Genomic DNA, 16705 nt, shown 5'->3' with positions numbered 1-16705 from the left:
TGTGGGGCATGGGTGTAAGGGAGTGGGAGGGAACTGGGAATGGAAAAACCGGAATGCAAAGGTGGGAAGAGAAAAAGAAGAAGTTTTTGAAGAAGTAAGGAATCCTGATTATGAAAGTTTTATATATTGGGATAAATCTGCCACAACTCAGTGGCAGTTAGGAAACCCTGCTTTAGGGGATGTTGTTGCCAAGTAAAATCATTTTTGGTGTTGTTCAGTCACACTCTTTGTGACCCCATTTGGGGTTCTTGGGGCAAGGATACTGAAGTGGTTTGCCATTTCCTTTTCTAGCTCATTTTACAGATGAGGAAACTGTGATGTGCCCAGCTGGGGTCACACAGATAGGAAGTTTCTGAGGATGGATTTGAACTCAGGTCTTCCTGATTCCAGGTCTTGTGATCTTATCTACTGTACCACCTAGCTGCCTGGCATTAATAGCAACTAGCATTTATATAGCCTCTAAATGATTATTAAATATAAACAATAAATGTTGTAACATATAATTAAATAAAATAACAACTATTAACTAAGAATTAGCTTATTTATATAGACACATGATTTTTATTAAAATATGTAAAAATGGTTTAAAAGAAATGAAGAGAATCAAATTGAGGGATATGTCAACATAGTTGTTTTTTTTTTAAGGACAATACTGTTGTTTATTTTCCAAATTTAATGCACTAGCAATCAGAATATAAATTCATTTTAATAGATTTTGGTAAAGTCATAACACTGGAGTGATGTGTAAAAAGATTGTAAAGGTAGGGAGGAGCCAGGTTATGACGAGATTTAAATGTCAAAAAGAGAAATCTTTCCTGTAGAAAATAAGCTGGAATAGTGAGAAGCCTGATGAAACTTTTGCTATAGAACTTCAATGACTCTGTTGAGAATTAGAGTGGTAAAAGGCTTGAAGCAGAAACCAAGCATGAAGTTGTAAGATTCCAGGTAGGAGGTAGTGAGAACCTAAATTAGACCTAAAGTAGTTGTGTAAATAGAGAGAAGAGGTTGAAAAATTTAGAAAATACAAGATGATACCATGTTTAGCCAACAATAGTTTAACCTATCTTTCTTCATCCTTCAGCCAAAGGACTATTCTCATATTTTGTCATCTTTGTCATCTTTTCTAGGTTTCAGGTGAATGCTCAGTTGTTTCAGTTTGAACCATTTTTATATAGTTGTTAGTATTATAATTCTTCTCTTGAGAAATAAATATCTGTCCACACCCATTGGTCTCCTATTGCCTCTAGGATAAAACATAAACTCCTTTGTTTAGGTTTTGAATCCCTTCACAACTAATCTTCCCAGACTCATTGAACATCATTCCCGTCTCATCCTCTGACTCCAGCTAAACTGGTCTCCTTGCTCCTCCCACTCTATTTACCATGTCTGTGACTTTTTGCTGGCTAGCCTTCTAATTCTCCAATGTACTCCTTCCTCATCTTCCCCTCACAGAATTTTTTCTTCCTTCAAACTTCAGCTAAAGCACCCCTTTCTGCTCCATTGCTGTTTAACTGTGTGCGTTATGCCTTTAGAAGTCTGGTGAATCCTAGGGACTTAAGCAGTAACGTATTTTTAATTACATGAAATAAAATATGTATGAGTACAAGAAAACCACACTCAAGTTCATAGAATCCAGGTTAAGATTTTGGGTCAAGTCTACATCATTCTTAGAAAGGTTTCAGCCATTTCTGCTCTTCCACCCCACCCCAATGGCTATTGTTGCCACCCTTCAAATTGCTTTGAATCTAAACTATTTCATATCAATTCTAGTTGTATTCCTTCTGCATACACACACACATTTTATATACTTATTGTCTCCCCACTCTCCCTCTCCCCCCCCAGGGTGTGTGTGTGTGTGTGTGTGTGTGTGTGTGTGTGTATACTGCTTTCTAGTCTTCTAAGCAATTTGGAGTTCTTTCCTAGGAAATTTAAGTTTTAGAGTTTATTGAACTCTTGGGTTGGCTTCTATTATTTCTGATTTGCCATTGTTTATTTTATTATGCTGATCTATTTTCCATTTTTATACTGGTACCAAATAGTTTCAACAAATATTGTTTTTTCATGATATAATATTTAGAAATGCATTCTACCTTCATATTAAAAAAGTTCCCTTTGATATTCTAGAGATACAGTGCTCTTCCAAATGAATTTTAAACTGAAATGCCCATACTCTTTGACCCAAGGTTTACACTTCTCAGCTTTTACCCCAAGGAAGTTCATGATTAAAAAAAAGGCTCAAAATCAACCAAAAAATTTATTTCTGTACTTTTTCTAGTATCAACAACTTTTTAACAATGTAGACAGCCAAGTTTGGGGAATGGCTAAAGAAATGCTAGCATATAGATGCAATAGAATATAGTATTACTGTCCAATATATAATAAATGATGGTTATGATAAACATAGAAAAGTATAGGAAAACATACAAACTGATGCAATATGTAGTAAGCAGAATCAGGATGACAGCAGCAATGATGACTAAAACAATGTAGATAGAAGGGAGAAACAAAATAGTAGAAGTAATACTGGAAAGTTAAAATGCATATTTTTGGGCCCAAAGAAGAGTTATTCATTCTTTGCAAAGGCACTTGACAATAGGTATGAAGCACTGCCTAGAGTGTAAGACTTTTTTGATGTGTTGGTCAATTTTGTTGAGCTTTTTCCCCCTTTTTTGAAACCATTATTGTAAGGGATGTCTCTCTGGGTGGGGGAGAGATAAGAAGATTCTGAGAAAAATAAATGACATAAAAACAAAAGCTATGAATAGTTTTTTTTTAATTCATTAAAAAAATTCTATAGTCTCTCTTCCATCAAGGTATCAAAATTGTTCAAGATTCCTAATAGTGCATTATTGTTGTTATTGAGCCGTTTCAGTTGTTTTTGACTCTTCATGACCCTAGTTAGGATTTTCTTGGCAAGGATACTGGAATGGTTTGCCATTTCCTCATGCAGTACATTTTACATATGAGGAACTGAGGCAAACAGGGTTAAGTGACTTGCCTGGGGTCACACAGCTAAGTGTTTTTCACTGGATTTAAACTTATGAAGATGAGTCTTCATGATTCCAAGCCCAGTGCTCTATCCACTGTACCACTTAGCTGCCCTAATGCTAACTGTAGCTAGCATTTATGCAGCACTTTAAGATTTTCAAAGTGCTTTTCAAATATTGACTCATTTTGCCCTCACAAAATCCCTGGGAGGTAGATGCTATTATTATACTCAATTTATAGGTGATGAAGCTGACTCAGTCAGAGGATAAGTGACTTGCTCAGGGTCATGTAGGAGTAAGTGATTAAAGCTAGATTTAAATTCAGATTTTCCTAACTCCAGGTCTAGCATTTCCCCATTCTACCTCCACACAGCTCTAGTTGGTAATGTCTTTTCTTTGAGTCTAAAGCTGACTCTTAAATTTATCCATTTCTCTTTCTAGTTCTTCTGTCTAGGTCCATGTAGAACAATTTAAATCCTTCTCTTCTATGTGGGTCACCTAGATAAGTGTGTGAATTTATGTAATGTTTGCATGTCTTTATATGTGTGCACACATATGTGTATATGCACATATGTGCATGCATGCATACACGTATTCATTTAGGTGACCTGCATGGCAATCCACTCCCGTTATCCTCATTTGCTATCTTCCATTCATGGTTAGATGAACACCTGCTAAAACTCTTGTAGATGGCATTTTGGTCAATAATGGGTTGAACTAATTGGTGTCTTAATTGAAAGAATCTTTGATTCTGAAAGCATGAGATGTATAATACTATATACAAACTCAGAGAGAACAGTACCTATTAGAGCCCCAATGAATTTGAAGGAAGTTGAAGAATATCATTAGGTTAAGATCAAATAAACCCTGTCCCTGAAGTAAAAGGTTAATGTCTTCCCCTGAAGATTCTTTGTTATATAATTAATGACCATATTTATAGGTTGAGAGGTGATGATAGGGGTAAAATATCACCTCTGTATCCAGTTTCTTAGCAACAGCCTCAGTATTTTTTGGCTGCCCCCATTATTACCGATGTCTATCCTTCTTTTGCTCACAATTTATAATTTCTTATCACTACTTGTAGTCACGCTTAGGATATTTCCTCTCAGAGTAGGATAGATTCAAGTGTTCTATGTTCTTTTTAATTTGCAACCTCTGGGATCCTCACAAAGCCTGCTAATTAAAAGGAGTTGTGAATAGGCTGACTCAGATGCAGCTGCATTGAGCTGAGTAGGAGGGTGGCTTAGATAATGGCTTGTGAATGTCTTAATTTACTTTTAATGTAGAAAGTAAAATCTTTCATTTAATTTGCATTTGTTTTTACTCTTTAATTATTTGTTGTCCCAAGATTTTACTTTTTCAGCTAAAGCTCAAATAATTTTATGAAAATGATTCATTACTTAATGTTACTCTACAACATCAGATGCTACAGTGTTGAACTGCATGTGGGAACACAACTTTAGAATCTAGTTCCTCCAATTATAGTCATTTTTAAAGACAGTAATAATGTACTACATTACAGCCCGTGTAAATCTTTGAAAAATTTCTGAAGGGGACATACCACTAGTACCATGAAAATAAACAGCATTCATTTCTATTTCTCTTAAATTTCTGACTTCTACCCAAATTTCATTTCACTGTATATTTAAATAATTCTATGGCAAATGATGCCACAAATCATCAAATTTCTACAGGTCATTGAGCCCTTAAAAGGTAGAATCAGAAAAATTATTACAACGTTGGTTTTAATTATTTTTAAGTTAACAATCAAGGCTTTCAGACCCCAATAGGTAACACTAGTCTTTAAGATTAAACTGCAGCAGTCTGTTACTGGATACTACAAAGTATGCAGACATGGCTACTCCTTTCTGAGATTATAGCTAAATTCACATGACAAAAGCAAATGCCACACAAAAATTTGTTCACTTGGATTCATGATGGCTCTACAAGTGGGGGAGATTTGAGAACAACTGCATCCATTTCTTTTAGGGTTGCATTATTGAACAAATAGTAATAACTCATTAATTTTGGTGGAACCCATGGAAAGAGATACTTCTAATCAATTTGATTAATAATTCCCTGTTGTTTTCATTTTTCTTAACATGCTTAAGCCCTAGGTAACTTGTCAAGTTCATACACATTTATACTTATGTGAGTATGTGAAGGATCTGGTATTTTTGCCAGTATAGGAACCTCCTCCACTAACATGACCATAAGTAATATAAGACATAAGTTGATAAGACCTAGGGATGTGATTGAGATACAAGATTAAAAAGAGTTCAGTGCTCCAGGACTTCCTTACTACAAGCTCACCATTCTATCCATCATGCCACACTCTCTAAGACAGTTGTCTTTATATGGCAAAAATGCCATACTACAGTGTGATAGAGTGTTGGAACTAGAGTCAGGAAGAGCAAGAGTCAAATCTTGCATCTGATATTTACTAGTTACATGACCATGAGCAAAGACATTTCATCTATGAGGTTATTTAAAACAAAACAGACAAATAATAACTGATTTGAGGTATATTCATTCCGTAACCTAACCCTGAAAGAGAGCACAAAGATTTAAGACAATCTTATGGAGGGGCCATCAAATGTAATGAAAACAACCCTGAATTTGGATCCAGTAGATTTTGTTTGGAGTTGAAAGCTGTCATTAGCCTATCATAAGGATTTACCACTGAATTTTAGTTCCTGCTCTGTAAAATTGTGATGATAATACTTCCCTTAACTATCTCACAATTTTGTTATGAGGATCAAATGAGATAATGTATGTGAAAGCACATTCATTCATTCATTCATTGCTTCAAAGTATGTTTATTAGGGCTCCATATGCCAGGAACTATGCTAGATCCTAGGAACAGCAAAACAGAAATTAAACAGTGCTTGCCTTCAAGGTGTTTATAATCTGTTAGGGGAAAATAGTATGCATACAGATGAGTAAATACAGAGTAAACTTTTTTTGAGAGTAAATATTTATAGCAATGAAACTTTAAACTGTTTCTTTATGATAAAGAAAACTACTCCTACAAATGCCAGATGGCACATTCTCTTCTACTTATCATCGAAGAGAGTTGCCCCCAGCACTTGACCAGGATCACATCGCCAGCAGGTGCCAGAGTGGGAACTTAAATCCAGGTCTTCTTGGCTCTTTGAATCAGTAATCAAAAGTGTCCACCTGACATCCAACTCTCACCTGTGGCTTCAAGAAGCTATAGCATGAGCAGCAGCCACACTCTGGCAAAACAGTTTTGGCAGATGGGTTAAAGCAGGCTGAAGGTAACCAACAGACATCAAACCACTGGCAAATTAGGAAAATGTCTAGTTCTCAATCCTGTGATTATTTAGCCCTATACTCTATACCAGCTCCAATTATTCCCAAACATCTGGATGTTTTGTCATTATACATTTATTGTGGGCATTGAGAGAGTGATGGAAACAAAGACACTAGTACTGTGTCTGTTCTATTACTGGCTTTTGTGGCTTAAGCAAAATATTTTGTTTATCTAGAACTTCATTTTCTTATCTGTAAATGAGGAAGTTGGAAGTAGATAAATTTTAAGGTGTCTTCTGGATCTAAATATATGTACATATATATAATTTAGAAAATTCCCTTAGAGAGACAGTTCTCTGTCATATCAATTGTTGATTCTCATATTCTGAGGAGTATTATTTTTTTTTCTGAAATGATTGTCTTTCTCAACTCCCTGATTTAATTTTTTTTTTGTCTACTGCAAAACCTGCAATTTATTAAACAAATTCTGATTGGGTATGAACAACTTTTAAAAAAATACCACCACAGGCAGTAATTACCTATGTAAATCTATATGTAAAATGTTAAATTGAAATTAACTTTGAGAGGTGGGAAAAGAGGAAATGTTACTAGACTTTCACATATAGTGTTTCCTTGGTTGCTAGGCACAAAACTTTCTCTGTCCAGGTTTGATATGACCTAATGTGAAATTGCTTCATGGTTGTGTTGTGTTATCCTAAACACTACTTTAGGATCAAGGAACCAAATTCACATCTCTGTTTTCAATGCTCACATTTACTGTTTGATTTTGACAGATACCTTTATATACAAAAGTAAGATAGATTGTTAACTCCTAAATCTTCTCATAAGAACCTATGTTAAAAGCAAGAGTCTATGCATGTTCTCTCAGCGTCAAGAGAGAAACCTCTTTTAAAAAAAATACCTGGGAGAGAGGATTCTGGGAAGATGGCAGATTAGGTCAGAAAATTTCAAGCTCTCAAGACTTTTCTCCACAAAAGAGATAAAATAATGCCTTAGGGTGAACATAGAGTTGTGAAAATAAATAAGAGTAGGGGCAGAATAGGGGTCCTCCTGGGAAAATCAATGAAGATCTGAAGAAAGATCTCAGGATGAGATTACCTCTCAGTGAAGAGTAAACACCTCCAGGCTAGGAACCTCTTAAACAAGTAGCAAGCCCTGGGGTTAGCTAGTTTGGGAAGCTGCTTCAGCCCCAGCCACAGGAACTTTTACCCCTGGGACAATGAGGTGAGTTGGGCATCTGACCTGGGGAAGATCTAGGGAACCTCTACTGACAAGTAACGTCAGACTCAGCTGTGCTGCAAAGACACCACTGGGGGTTGGGGGATGGAGGGTTGAGGGAGGTGAGAAGGAACCAGCACATACCCAGTGAGTACAGAAGCAGTGGGGTGAGATGCCACTGGCTGTGGCTGTGGGCATTTACAGGAAGCTGGAGGTCTTGGTTTGAGTTCAAGTTCAGAGGGGAAAGCTGAAGAGGATCAGACACCAGAGGTACCATTCCCCATACCCCAGGACTTGAGATAATTATAAAAAACTAAACTATTACAAAAAAAATGCACAAAGAAGAAAGAATTCAACCATAGAGAGCTATTATGGGAATACAGAAGATCTAGGTTCATATTCAGTGGAGATTACTGAAGAAAAGAAATCCTCTTCTACCCCAAAGAGTAATGTCAAATGGTCACATGCCCAAAAAGAATTCATTGAAGAACTTAAAAAAGACTTTGAAAATCAGATGAGAGAATTGAGGAAAAACTGAAAAGAAAAATAAGAATAATGCAAAAAAACCAAGAAGATTATGAAAAGAAAGTCAACCAATTAGAAAAGGAGATTCAGAATCTTAAGGAAGAAAATGACTCCTTGAAAATCAGAACTAGGCAAGGGGAAGCCAGTGAAGTTATAAGAGATGAAGAAATAAAAAACCAAAATATAAAGAATGAAAAAAAATAGAAGAGAATGTGAAATATCTCATAAGAAAAACAGCTGATCTGGACAACAGATCAAGAAGAGAAAACATGCAAATAATTGGACTACATGAAAGCTATGATCAAAAGAAGAATCTTGATGCAATAGTACAAGAAATAAAGAAGCATTAGAACAAGAGAGGAAAGTAGAAATAGAAAAAAATCCACTGATCACCACCTGAAAGAGATCTTATGGGAAAAACTCACAGGAATATTATAGTCAAATTCTGAAACCCCCAGCTCAAGGAGAAAATATTATGAGCAACAAGAAAAAAATAATTTACATATGGTGCTACCACAATTAGAATCACGCAAGGCCTAGCAGTGGTGACACTAAAAGATTGCAATGGAATACTGTATACCTAAGAGCAAAAGAACTGGGCTCCCTGCTGAAAATATCATACCCAGCAAAGCTAAGCATAATTCTGTGGGGAAAAAAATGGACATTTAATGAATATGGACATTGAATAAATTGTCAGACTTTCAGGACTTCATTAAATAAAAAAAACCAAACTGAACTCAACAGAAGATTTGATGTACAAGAACCAAAAGAAATATAAGGTACATACCAATGACCAATTACAATGGACTCAATAAGGATAGAATGTTTACCTTTTATGTATGTAAAATGTAAAACCTACGTCTAAGATTGTTATTAGTAATTAGGTAGCTTATAATAAAGTTTGGGGTAGACCTGAGTATGATATGACTTCAAATAGTAAAACTGTTCAAGAACAGCTAAAATATTAGTTCTCTTACACAAATGAGGTACAAGAGAAAGAACCAATACAGAGGAATTAGATGGGGGAGGGGGCTGATAGTTCTGGAATCCTACTTTCATCACAAATGGGTTCGAGGGAAAAATATGTATACATCTAGAAGAGTATAAAAGTCTTCTAAATTTAGAAAGAAATAAAACTCTAAGGGGATAGGGAGGGAGCAGAGGATAAAGGAGGAATCTTTAGAGGGGAGAGTGAAGGAATAGGTTAAAAGCAGGATATAGAAGCGTTTCAATTTAGGGGAATGGGAGGATAATTGCTGGAGGAGGAGGTAGGTTAAGTAATAGGAGGGCAAGATAGCAGGTAGAAGTAAAGTAGAGGAGTTAGGAAAAATAGGAATCATGAGATACACACAAACATAACAGAAACAGAAATTAGGAGTATAATCTCTTAAAAGTGTATTTATACACACACACACACACATATATATATATGTATGAGTATATATGGATAAGAGTATATATCAACATCTATATATAAATATATCCATGCTTAATTGTAGCTTTGGGGTGGGGGTAAGGAGAAGGAAGGGGGAAAAAAAGAACAAAATAAAAAGTATATAGCAGAGAACAAAAGAAAATCTACAAGTAAGCAAAGATAGACTGCTTTCAACATAACATGTATTTAATACATAGGCTTTCTTGAAATCAAAAATTATTGCTATATATTCTGAATCCTCTCCTATGTTCTGCTGTGCACAAGACATTTTTTCTTTTTTTATTTTATATTTCTTTTTAATGCTTGTTTATTTTCTTATTATGTATTTAAGTTTTAATGTTTGTCTAAAATTTAAAAAATAAAAATTTTTGCAAAATTTCACTTTTCTAATATGGAGAATACAATTTTTTTTTTTACCCAGACATAGAATAGCTTTATCTCATGACTAGAATTTTGTCAACTATCCTGACTTTTCCTGACCTTTCTGTTCTCTTTCTTTTTTTAAATCTCCATAATTTCTGATTTTGTTTCCTTCCTTCCTTTCACCTACTGCCAGAGTAACACAGACTAAATCCTGTCCTCCAAATACCACTGCTACAAAATATTCTGTATAACAAGCTATGTACTATACTTGTAAAAAGGAAATGATAGCCTGCAATGAATTAATAATCTACAAAATGTTGTTCAATAATTGTTTTCTTTAATAAAAATCTCAACAAGTCTTCTGATGTGCCCACTATGTACCTAAACTTTGAATAAGTAATTTTCATAATCTCAATGAGTGTTTGTTATGCATAGAGCATTCCTCACCAATTAACTATAAAACTTGACATGAATTTGGGTAAATATTCATAACTTTTAATTTTGTTCTAATTAAATGCCACTTTTAGAAGGAATGGTTCATGTGTTTGAGATAAAGATTAGCACGGATGTTTAAACTGAAACACTATGAATGAAGTCAAAATTTTTCAGTATAAGGTTAAATTTATATAGTAAAATGAAAAAGATGATGGAAAGGATGTGGTACCTGTTTCTTCCCTTTTTTGTACTCAGATATCCTCTTTTTAATTTTTAACTCATTTTGTAACTTTTTCATTTTGTAACTAAATGTTTCTTTTATGGTTTAGCATTCTTTTAGAATGCTAAAAACTAACTGTGCTTTTTTTTTCCTGCAAATAGTAAAGATCTGGGGAAGACCAGGAAAGGCCTACTGCAGAAGGTGGGATTAGAGCTGAGTCTTGGAGAAAGCCCAGGAAGACAGTAGGCAAAGGTGAAGAGTAAGAGCATTGCAAGCATGGCAAGACACCAGTGCAAAAGCATAGAAATGGCAATAGAGTGCAATGCACAAGGAACTTCAGGTAGGCCTTTGTAATTGGATTGTATTTTATATGAAGATCAGTAAAGGAACATTGGAAACACTGGAAGGGACTAATTTAAGAAGAACTCTAAATGCTAAATAATATGAAAAAATAAAGCAGCATTTTCTGTCCTAGTTGGTCCTTCTCAGTAACTTATACAGTTTCTATTGTAAACCCTATTAGGAGAAATCTATCTTTGAATATTTCTGTTGTTTTCCCTTTCACTAGAAAAAAAAATAAATGTCAGTTACTCACTTGTACGTGGTGTTACCCTACAATACATGTTCTTTACTTTTCATTCTCTTATTAGGAAATTGATTCAAATGTACCTTGTTACTCATGGATCACTATATTATTGTGAATTATTATTACTCATTGATTCATTCAATCCATACTTATTAAGTATTTACTATTTATAAAGTAATGTTATAGGTGTACAAATTGGGCACTATTACTAATAATAAGGTATGATTAAATTTTACATCAGGTGTGAAAAATATTGACAACATACCAAGATTTTCCCTTTCTGAAAATTGTCCATCTACATTTACCTTTTTTAACACCTGGTATAAGAACTAAGTAGAGAAAAAGAAATAGAACACATTCAGAGTTGGCGGATATTCTTGAAAGACCTAAAAAGATCATTCAATTCCTTTTTCAATATAAAGGCAGAGAGCATTTCACAATGTTAGGTATTTATGGATTGAAATTTAGTGAGACCTAAAGATACTCAGGCTCCAAGAACAAGAAGAGGAGGAGGAGGAATACTCAATAGAAGTGGAAAGAACTGGAGGCACACAAGAGTAATGACTGCATCTATCAAGCAGTTTTTATCAATGTGCAATAGATGGAAAAATAGTTGAGAAAAGCAAAGTACGTGAGAAAAATCTAAACTATTTAAGAAGGAAAAATAGCACACCTTCAACTATATTAGAGAAATAGATGAAATATATTGATATGTGGGACATTTAAAATTTTCATTTAACTTTAGGGAAACACATTGTCAATATTTCCAGCTTTATATTTCGCATGGTTTAGTCAAGTTAACTTAAATGATGAAGATTCATGATTAAATTATATGGAAGCAGAGAAAGTGACCAGCATGCCCCCACCCCATCCCAATGTAATCTCATATTTTATGCTAAAATATGTCCAAAAAATATTTTCTTTGTTTTATTTTTATTCTAACCTAGTAGAAATATACTAGCTAGCTGAGTACAACTGTCATATTATATGCTTAGTTTCTTTAAAAAAATGGATAATCCTAAAAGACACATAAGCAAAGAATTAAGAATTGGTAGAGACCTAACATAACAAGTTCAGCTGTCTCATTTTACAGATAAGGTCTCGGTAACTTAAAGAGGTCTGGTGTGTGTGCCCACACTATTGTGTGCTACTAATCTGTGGTAGCATGGAAACGGGATCCTATTTCCTAAACCTCATCCACTTTTCTTTCAACTATGGCTAGTTGGTACAATGGATAGAGTGCTCAACTTGAGGTCAGAAAGACTCATCTTCCTGAGTTCAAATCTAGCCTCAGACAATCACCAACTGTGTGACCCTGGGCATGACACTTAATCCTGTTTGCCATAGATTCTCATCTGTAAAATGAACTAGAGAAGGAAATGACAAACCACTCCAGTATTTTTGCTAAAAAAACCCCCAAAAACCAAATGGTGTCAGGAAGAGTCAGACATGACTGAACAATAACAACAGTGGTAGTTGAAATCTTGGCTGGTATTGACCATTCCTTTCATGATTAACTGGAAATCTGCACCTTTTCCTTTAAATTATAAAATATCAGAATAGCAGCTCATAAGTAGTGAAACTTTATTTTCGTACCATGTAGACTTGTAGTCTTCCCCCTAGCCATGGTAAAATGGAAAGAGAATTGACTCTGAAATCAGAGTGCCTAGGTTGAAAACCTTCCTCTGATGCTCATGTATGGTCTTTAGCAAATCTTTTAACCTTCACAAGACTTAGTTTCCCCATATGTAAATTAGGAGGCTGGAATCCTAATTTAGCATAACAGGTCTTGTTTAACTTTAGATCTATGATTTGTTTCACTTCACCTCTCTTATAAGAAGCCTTTGTTATTCATAAAGCTATTTCAACCAATTTAATTTAAGCTGTCTGCAATTCTCAGGCCAACTTCATAATTGTAAGAGTTTAAAATCTGATAAAAGCCTTTTAGAAAATTTTATAACCAGTTTAATATCGTTATCGGCTGGGCTATTATTGAAGTGTTATTGGTTTGCTATTGAAGAAATAAGTTTAAAAAAACAGAGAAGATTGTTCTGGTTTTTTTCCTAATTAGAGATATATTTTTATGAGAAGTAACCCACCTGCTAAAATAATTTTGGATTCATGTAGTGCACTACAACTGTGTTCCTTACTCCATGCTAGCTTCCAAATTGCTTGCAGGTGCAGATCAAGGTGTTGATGTTAACAAATCAATTCTAAGGGATGTGATACCTAAGTAACTAACATTATTTCTTTTTCTGGCAAAGGAGGGAAGTAGAGATGTACCAGCATATTCTTTTGAGTCAGTGATTTGAGGGTGTTTGAAGTTGTTAATAATTATTAGTGTTCTTATTAGCTGATGGTTTGTTATTTACATTTCTGTTCCTCCACTTTAGGATGTTTCTCTAACAATGGGTTCAGAGTGGATCAAAGTAAATGTAAGTCTTTAAAAAGGTGAGATGGAATGGTTAGTCTTTTTTGCAAAGGTAACTGCAAGTATTGACAAAAAGTCTGTATAAATGACAAGAGATTGCAAGGGAGAAGAAAGCCTAGCTCTCTTCTAATATAAAAATACTGTATTTCAGTATTACTTCAATTTTATTAAAAAAAATTCTCACATGCCTACTATGTGTCAGGCATTGTGCTAGATAGGAATACAAAGACAAAAAACAGGAATTGCTTCAAGGAATTCACCTTTTTCTGGATTCCCCAGTTACTCTTATGTATACTGAAATGTGTTGTCTTTGTTGTCTTTGGCCTCATTCTTTAGATTGTCGGTAGGCTATTGTTTCAGAGGAAAAAGATTGTAGATGCAGATATACATTGGACTTTGACATTGGTGGATGGGAACTGCTCTTCAACTGATTGCATTGTAGACCTACAGGTTCTGCCTGTCAAGCTTCTTTAGGAATCAATATCTACTGAGATTCACATGTCAGAGAGTCATCAGGCCTGAGAACTATTTGTGGATTTTTATTGAGTTCCTCATATATAACTAGTTATGAAGTGTTGTTTCAAAGCTTAGTTCAAGCATCATATTATACATGAAGAACTTGTGGTTCCTTCCCTCCCAAAATAATTTTGTATTGAATATGTATATTTCTGTATAAACTCATCATTCATAGAGTTCCCCCATTAGAATATAGGCTCCTTAACATCAAGGACTCTTTCTTTTTTAATATCCCAAATATTTAGCATAGTAGGAGGAAAAAAAACATGGTGCCTAGTAAATGCTAATTAATTGATTGTTTAGAAACTGTTCTAATATTACCTACTGTAGTGCATTTGTATAAATATCTATTGACTTCTGGAGTTCATTTTTGCAATGGGTTAGTTTGTCAGCTGAACAAACATTTATCAAATGCATATTGTTGTTGTTGAGTCTTTTTACAGACCTGTTTAATCCTTGAGTTTTCTTAGTAAAGATACTGGAGTGGTTTTCCATTTCTTCTTCAGCTTATTTTACAGATGAGAAACTGAGGCAAACTATGTTAAGTGACTTGCTCAGGGTCACATAGCTACTAAGCCGGTAAGTGCTGAGGCCAAATTTGAACTCTAATTCCAGCCCAGCACTCTATTCATGGTGGTACCTAGTTGCCCATGTGTTAAACAATGTACTCAGCACTGGGTCATAAAGAAAGACAAAAGCTCTTGTCCTCAAGGAGCTCACAATCTAGTGGTAGACAACTTACAAAAAAATCTACGTACAAGTAAGATGTATACAAGATTAGCTGGAAATAATATTTTGGGGAGAAACCAGAATTAGGAAGCAGATTGGAAAAAGCTTCTTGCCTAAGGTGGCATTTTATCTGAGACTCCAAGGAAACCAGAAAAGTCAGGATGCAGAAATGAGGAAGGAGGAGATTTAGAAATGAACAATGAATGAAAATGAATGAAGTCAGGGGATGGGAGTGTTTTGCATGAGGTTCAGCACAGGAATACAGTATTACTGGATCAGAGTATGTAGAAAGGAGTAAGGCATCAGAAGACTGTATAGGTAGGAAGGGTTCAGGTTATAAAGGAAAAAAATAAGATTTTATATCTTATTAAAGAGGTAATATGGAGGTATTTGAGTTTATTCAATGGGGAAATGACATGGTCAGATCTGCATTGAAGGAAAATTGTTTTGTATAACTAAGTAGAGCACTAGAATGGGGAAAGAATGGAGACGGAGATTATTTGTAATAGTTCAGGATTGAGGTGATCGGGGCCTGAGTTAGGGTGCTGAAAATGTCAGAAGAAAGAAGAGGGCACATATGAGAGATGTAGCAAAGGTAAAATTAGTGGGACTTGACAACAGATTTCCTAAGGGAATAAGAATGAGGAGCCTAGGATGACAGTTTATCTTCATGGTTTTCCTTTGGACATATATCTGGGTCAGGTGTTGCAAATGGAGAATGAGCTAGGCCCAAAATTGAACAGGCAGAGAGTAGGCTGAATTGTTTCTCTTTTTAAAGACTCCAGGCTTCACCCTAAAACAAAGGATCATCTTTTTAGCACCAGTATTGGTCCAATAACATCATATATGTGTTAGTCATGGAACACAGTATCATAAAAGGAATTACACTTGAAAATCACTCAAAGAGCTATAGTTAAGTATACATTGTAGATATGGAATGCACTATAAGGCATAACAAAGAGGAAGTGACATAAAGAATGCTATTAAGAAGTATATGACCAGAATAAAGATAGACTGGTCATGTAGTAAAGGCAAAATTGATTGTTAGCCTACAAATTTTACTGGTAAGGACGTACGGTGTCTAGTGAACAAAGATAAAACCATCAGCATGTAGGTGGATTTCTCTGTCGAACAAGGGGAGGACATGAGACTTCACAAAAGGTAGACAGGCATGGATTCATTGTGATATACATTAATGGAAGTAATATTAGTATCACAGATAAACTAGAGTATTAGGTGATTATTAGAGGAATTGAGGGCTTGCTCAGAGTTTAAATTCCTTCTGGAGGCCTCTAGATGCTACAGTGGAGACAGTGCTGAGCTAAGAATCAGGAAGTTTAAATCTGGCCTCAGAGGCTTCCTAGCTCCAGTATCCTCGGCAAGTCACTTAATCTCTGACTGCCTTAGTTTCTTAAACTTTAAAAAGGGGATCATAATAGTACCTTACCCCACCCCCCAGGGTTATTGTGAGGATTAAATGTGATATTTGTAAAGCACTTAACATGGTGCCTGGCACATGTAAGATCTATATAAATTCTTTTTCTCTTTCTCTTCTCTTCCATGTCCTAAAAAATAAAGGAACCATGAGGAATTAAACATAAGTTAACCTTACTGAAGTTTTTCTTAATATCCTTCAGGTAAACCCACTGAAGACTAAAACCATTTAAAACATTTTTCACATCGGAATAAATTTATCACAGTTTTAATAAATTTAGTTGAGGAGCCAAAAGATTAAAATTGAGTATTTTTGTCTTGTGTTTTTTCAGGATTCATACTTCTAGTAATGTGATGATTGAAAATTGGATATAGAATAATCCTACTTTTCAAAAAATTTCCATTGACAGCCAAAGGGAAGGGGCTTCAGGATTCTTTGTGGTCTCACAGGTAACTTCGGGAAATCCCCTGCTGCATTTAAGCACATAGAATACTAACTACTGCTCAGCAAGAGCATAGAAACATCTTG

The sequence above is a fragment of the Phascolarctos cinereus genome, unplaced genomic scaffold (genome assembly GCF_003287225.1).
Source record: "Phascolarctos cinereus isolate Bilbo 61053 unplaced genomic scaffold, phaCin_HiC Scaffold_9;HRSCAF=440, whole genome shotgun sequence".
NCBI classification, from domain to species: Eukaryota; Metazoa; Chordata; class Mammalia; order Diprotodontia; family Phascolarctidae; genus Phascolarctos; species Phascolarctos cinereus.
This window is presented reverse-complemented; position numbering follows the sequence as displayed.